We start from the raw sequence: 6,794 nt of genomic DNA, 5'->3' as shown, positions 1-6,794 counted from the left end.
CGCAACAAATGTCCCACCTAAGGAAATTCAAGTAACTGACCTCCCCATTCCATCTCACCCTTTCATCTGTCTTCATCTGTTTCTTCTTATCTGGCATTTCCACCCACAGCATAAAAATACAATCTAGTTAGAACTATATTCAGAAGAAATGCCAGCATTCAAAGTGATCCCAGTCGTGTTGGTTCTGTTCCTTATTAGGAGAGAGAGAGAGAGGAAAAAAAAGGCCATCCTGGTTGCAATAATAAAGAGTCACAGTGAATCACAGAAGGAGCCGACAAAAGATCCCCTGCACACAGATGGCACTTTGCAGAAGGGAAATCAGAGGCATGGCACTCAGAGGAATTACCAAAGTGCAGAAATGCAAGGATCAACATTTTTTTATTCTTTATTAAGAGGGTAAAATATCAGTATTGATTATATAAAAGAAAAAGAGAAAAAATAATAAAATTCTAATAATCATCTAGTTTTAATGTAATAAAGAAAACAAATGTTACATAGGTAGATGCTGACATTAACTCATCAAAATTTATTGCTGTGTTCTAAGCATGGAAGAACTCCCATCCCTGATTGAAGACCAGGCTCTCCAAAGAATGGTGAAATGTGTAAAATTCCTATCTATTGGTGTCTCAAGCGCGAATATTCAGAAATAATAATTATAGCTCATGTCAATCAAGTACCTAGTAAATGCTTTAAATGTACCATTACCATTAACACTCATAAAGATTGCTACTATTAGTACCCCCATTTTACAGATAAGAAAACTGAGGTACAAAATGTTTAAGTAAATGATCCAAGTAAGTGGTAGTGAACCTGAGACTGGTCATAGAGTAAGACACTAAACTTCTATTTGAAAAATGTGTATCTACACACTACTGAATAATTGAGGGAAGATTGAAAAATTTAATTCACTCTTATGAGCTTGGGTCAGGTTAATAGCCTTACAAAGCTTATACCATTTGTTTCTGCCTCTCTTCGTTTGAGTGCCAATTGACTGAATTAAATTCTTAAGAATTAACTTGCTCCTGTCCTGTTGAGTGAGCTATTTGAAGTGACTAGAATTTATTTGCTTCCTGCTCTTCTTCATGACATATGATTGGATCTCGGCTCTGGTTCATTAACAGGTAAGCTACAGGTACAAGTTATCCTGTCCCAACTTAACTTCTCATCCTTGAGTGTTTCTTTGTGTTTCCTTTTGGCTTGCTTTGGGGAAAACCCTGATATCTTATCTCAGGTGATACCTTAGAAAGGTAAATAAAAATACAGAGCAGCTCTGATCCCATTAGCTGCCTTAAAAGGGCGGGGAGGAATTGAGGAGATCTGCTATCTTCTTCACCACTAGCAGATAAGTGCTCTCAGAGAGCTACAAAGGCAAAATCCCCAAGGAACCTACAATAAAGACACCTGGGTCATCTTGTGGAGCGATGCCAGCTGAAACCCAGCGGCTGTTTCTGTGAACATATAAAATGACCTGGAGAATCCAACTTCACCCAGAACACACTGATCACTTTTTCCAAATGTCAAATGAAAACCTGAAATTTCAAGGTAAAGATCTGGAACCTTCTATCTCTTAGTTACAGGGACAGAGACTGGCAAAAATGCAGTCAACTGGGATGTTATCAAGTCCATGAGCAAATGGATGCTGCATGTGGAAAGAGACTTCAGTGAACAGATTCGGCACATAGATCGTCATGTGCTCCAACTGATTTCTATTTGTGCTGATGGTGATGCCAAGTCATCAGATCTGATGGAAAATTATCAATACGTAGGCACAACTAGTGGTGGATACAGGTGCTTTGGAACTAAACAATTGCTAGATTTGTGGTTCCTTCACATTGAACCAATCTTTTCTAATTCCAGATAATTAGAATAGAAAAGAAAAAGAAAACCTAAAAAAATAGTTGTGCAAAGTTGTTGTAGGAAACTACTAATGGTTACCCTTAAAGGTTTTTTTAAATGTAGGTATTTTTGGAGGAAAATTGAGCCCATTCTTGCAAACGCAACAACTGCTGAAAACAAAGTTTATAAATTGCACTGTGATTCCTGATCCCTTGAGCAACAAAAAGAGGCAACATAAGCCTTCTTATATAGGCTCACTTAAGAATCAACTTTTGCAATATTGTTGGCAATAAATACTACTGTCATTAAACCTCAAGAGAAAATGTGATTTGAGAAAGCTGTAAGGGCGCTTTGTAAAGAAAAATCCAAGAGCACTGAATGCCCATGAGGTCTTGCTTCAAATTCCAAAATTTCTCTTATTTCGGGAAGTTTCTGACAAAGTTCTCTTAGCATTCTTCATGGGACTGGTTTTTATATTTTCTAGGCCAATAAACATGTCTTGATAGAAAAACAATTGTTTAAGGAGAAATATTAAAGAATTTATGTTGAAAGTCATTTCAAAAGATTCATTATCTGGCTTCATTGTCTGGCAGAATCTTAACTTTCTGAGCCCTTTAGTGTGTACATAATTCTTTACTTCACCAAGGGAATCCACGAAAATTGTCAGTGAAAGCCAAACACATAGATTCATTCATTCATTCATTCAACCAAAAATGATTATCATTGCAGATATGGCATGCGAGTCACTCTACTATACAAAAGTGATCAAAAGGATAAGATACAATTCAAACTTAAAGAGGTTTTAATTCTATTGGGAGAAAAGAACATACAAACTGAAAAATAAAACATGTTATGTAAAATAATGGAAACAGAGCCAGAGTATTATGGGTAATACCAGACTCAAGATTTTCTGTGATTTTTTTCTTTTTCTTTTTTTTGGCCTGGACTGGGTCACCTGCCTTTGCATAATATAACCAGGGGTATCATTTTAAAAATGAATATAGCCATTTCTGTAGAAACCTCTACTTTCAGAGAGGAAGTTTTAAAGTATATTAACATATTTAAGTGTGACAATGAATATGGCCTATTAACAGAAAAATTAATCATGCATTAAAGCAAACTTGAAAAGAATGCTCACTTAATAATGTACTTTTATTTATTATATAAAGTTACACAATTCATAATTTTTAAACATTTATACTCACCTTCATACACATTAGTGAGGTTGTAATGTATATTTGATTTCTCAATTCAGGCATCAGCAAGCTACCCTCAGCATACCCCGGTGAGCAAACGTTTTTGATCAAAGAAGGTCTTAGTAAAAATAGGATCTTGAAGGGAATGACAAGTATTACTAAAAAATAATTTGGGAACAACTGAATTATACACTTTGTAGGGCCCTTATGAAAGGTCTGTGCTATGTTCTGAATGTTTATGTTGGCTCCTTTTGCCTTCCACCATGTGAGGATGCAGGAAGAAGACACCATTTATGAAACAGAGAGTGAGCCCTCACCACACAATAAATCTACAGGAGCCTTGATCTTGGACTTTTTAGGCTCCAGAACTGTGAGCAAGGAATTTCTATTGTTTTTAATTACCCAGCCTACGGCATTTTGTTGTAGAGGCTCAAATGGACTAAGACAATCTGTCTACAGTCATATACACATATGTATAATATACATGCACATTCATGCTGACCCTAAGAATCATAAAGATCAATCTTTCATACATGCTGTCACCATAGGTCTCAGATCCTTCAATGTAGTCTCAATTCCAGATATTCTCTCTAATTGTCAGAATGTGCCAGAAACTGTGTCCATATTTGGAGTTTTAATATGTATGTATTAGTTTGTTTTAGAAAATATTACTGATTTTTAAATTATTGTTACTAAAGTAATAGGCATTCCAAGAGAGCACGCTTCGGTTCATGGTCATTAATTGTGCAGTAGGATTATGTGGAACAAGATGGAAATTATATATAGCATTGGTAACATGTGTTCCTAGAAATTCATTAACACATGGATTTTTGAAATATGAAAACAGCAATCTGCTTGAAGGTTTTCATAGTAGTCAAAGATCAGGATGGACATTTGCAAGCCTTCCCGAAGATAACTGGATAAAATAATGGGAGTGAATGTTATTATTTTCTTTTACTGGAATATTTCTTTTGTCTGATTAGTAATGTGGATACTGTGAGCTTCTGAAAGAAAAAAAAATCCAAACAGATGGAATTCATTTAAATAAGAAAAGTAAGAGGAGTGCAGACAGAAGCGCATGGCTCTTGCTATTATCATATGAAAGTACTGTCCAGATCATATGACTAACAGCCAAGCAAGCCAGCTATGATGTCCCATGTTATAATAGTCCACCGCTGAACATTTCACATGGGCCATGTGTGGAGTTTTTAAACCTTTCTGAACTTTATGAAATACTGCATTACTATTATTGGTGTTATTATAGTTATCAACTTACTTCATATTATGTTTCTTTTGACAAACTTTAAATTATCACACAGATGTTAATATCCACAATTTAACAAAGCAGATACACCACATACTTGTAAAATAAGTTCCATGTGGTTAAGGTTGCAATTCACCTCTTTTCTTTAATCATGACTATCACTCAGTAACAGGGCTAGCCATCTCCATGTATGTATGTGTGTACGTGTGTGTATGCATCTAAAGTAATAATGGATTAGGATTCTTTCATTGCAATAGAAGAGGAACCAAGTTTATTTAACTTTAGAAAGAAAGGGGCATTGCTAATTAAGACACAAAGATATCCTATGTCTGAATCTGAGCATCTTCTCTGAAAAATCTGCCTACTCGTTCTCTCTCTTTTGACTCTTTCTCTGCCTTCCAGCAACATGTGGATTTATGATGACATCCTATAGCTCCTGGGTTAAGGCTTTGTCATTCAACAAACCAACTTAGACTGGACTCCTCTTTTTATCCCAATTTGAAAATGCCTGGAAAAAGAGTTTGATTGTTTGAGCTTAGGTCAAACAAAGTTATTGGACTTCTAATCCAATAACTTTGGTCAAGGGGGTAGGATCCAGAACAAATATGGCTCCTGAGGTTGCCAGGTATGTAAATAAGAGAAGCATTGAAGAGTCAAAAGGCATCTTTATAAGCTAGGCAGACCATTCCAAATGTTACAGTCATAAATAACTAATAATGTATGGCAATTTATATTTTTCAAAGATGTCATATGTATTTTCAAATTTTATCTCATTTGATCCTCACAACACCCTTCAGTAGACGTAGATATCATTATTCTTATATTTTAAATGAGGAAACAGAAAGTACAAAGACTATGTGAATTGCCCCAGTGACACAGCTGGACTATGAAGGAGCTACTACTAAATCTCAGGTTTTCTGATTTGAAATTCAGCACCCTTGTTCCTGTTCTATGGGAACAGCAGTTTCTGATTTTGTCAGAGTATGAAAAAAACTTGAAAACAGGTTTCTGATCTTTATTTTTTTTTTCCTAAAATAGGACCTCTACTTTCTTTCCTGAGAAGGTTCCCCTCCCCACACTCTGACCAAATGTAACTGGGATTCCTCCAGTGATTCTCCCACATGTGGTCACAGGCAATTTACCAACCAGATTTACCAGGAAGGGTCTGCTTTATTCAACTTTTCCTGCCGTTGCTTTCTTCATTAATTCCACTGCCACTGATGGGCTCTGAAGACACTCATTTTTGCCTCCATTGGCAGAGACCATCCTTGGGTGGCAGATATTCTTTCCAAAGGAGCTGTGTCTGCTGTTTCCAGAACTGCCTTCTTTGAAGTGCAGAGCCTTGCTGAGATTCCTGTGAATGAAGTAATGGCCTTCAATGCCTCTCATCACATTTCACCTGTGCCGTGATGCACCTCTGCTTGAGCCAAGTCTCACCAGGTATGTCAAATGTTAATTTCCTCTTTTAATTCTGACCTATCTCTCAATAGCATCTCCAATAAAGTAAGAGAGAACATATAGACAGGAAACATGATGCTGGACATCCCTGGCACCTCTCTGTCTCTCCCATGTACTATTTTTCTTTCATTCATTCTTCACCCCTTCATGTATTCATTCACCCAGAAAATGATTCTTGTTTAGTGCTTACCATGTGCAGTGTGTCGAGAGACACAGTGGTCAACTGGAAAGTCAAGGTTTCTCCCCTCATTGGGCTCAATTCTAGTTAAGAGAGGGGAGGGAAACCAAACACATGAACAAATAAAGAGAATAATTTCTGATAGGAAGAAAATATATCAGGGTATTGGGGATGTTAGTAACTAGTGAGGTAAAGGGGAAACTTAGATGGGTCTCTTTGGAAGAATCGGCAATCTATAAATCCGATTTATGTAAAACATATCATTTTTGCAAAGATAGGCAAGTGGAAAACTTCAGGCCAAAGAAAGAATGAGTATAAAGGCTTTGAAGAGGAAATAGTTTCGTGTCTTTGAGGAAACAGAAGACTAAAATCTTAGGAGAGTAGTAAGAGGTAAGGTCAGAAAGGTAGAGAGAAGCTAGGTCATGGAGAGTTTTGTAGTCTACAGGAAGAAACTTAAATCTTATTCTAAGTGCAATGAAAAAACACCGAAAGTTTTTCAGCAGATAGCATAACAGCTTTAAATGATCATTCTGACTATTGTAGGGAAAATAAAACATTGGCATTAAGAAAACCCTATTCCTCCCTTCCTTGTACCATAAATAAATGAATAAATTCTCACGAATATAAAAGTCTTGCAAATACTTGCTTGGGAGGAAGAGGGATGATTTGCTGTCTAAATTGAAGTACTGGATGAGATATGATTCTTCCACCTGTATACATCAGCACAACTTTTTGAATCCACAATACATGCCGAATTGTACATTTAGCACTGGAAAGATAACCTAAGCAGCATGCAGGGCCTATCCTCCAGGAGCTTTCAGTCCAAAAGAAGGTGCAGACAAGAAAAGAAACAATTTCAATT

The 6,794-nt window shown here is 36.5% G+C and overlaps 1 long non-coding RNA gene across 1 annotated transcript; it reads right to left on the bottom strand.

Annotated features, from left to right (window-relative positions):
- Window positions 1-5,498: 5,498 nt before the first annotated feature.
- LINC02906 (long intergenic non-protein coding RNA 2906) lies at window positions 5,499-6,004 on the bottom strand. The gene is made up of 2 exons (XR_014485048.1): window positions 5,945-6,004; window positions 5,499-5,695 (listed from the first exon to the last, which is right to left on the bottom strand). It is a non-coding gene; the product is annotated as a long intergenic non-protein coding RNA 2906 (long non-coding RNA).
- Between the last annotated feature and the right edge of the window lie 790 nt (window positions 6,005-6,794).

Source organism: Rhinopithecus bieti, unplaced genomic scaffold (genome assembly GCF_001698545.2).
Source record: "Rhinopithecus bieti isolate Rb0 unplaced genomic scaffold, ASM169854v2 scaffold_26532, whole genome shotgun sequence".
In the NCBI taxonomy this organism is placed as follows: Eukaryota; Metazoa; Chordata; class Mammalia; order Primates; family Cercopithecidae; genus Rhinopithecus; species Rhinopithecus bieti.
This window is presented reverse-complemented; position numbering and strand designations above follow the sequence as displayed.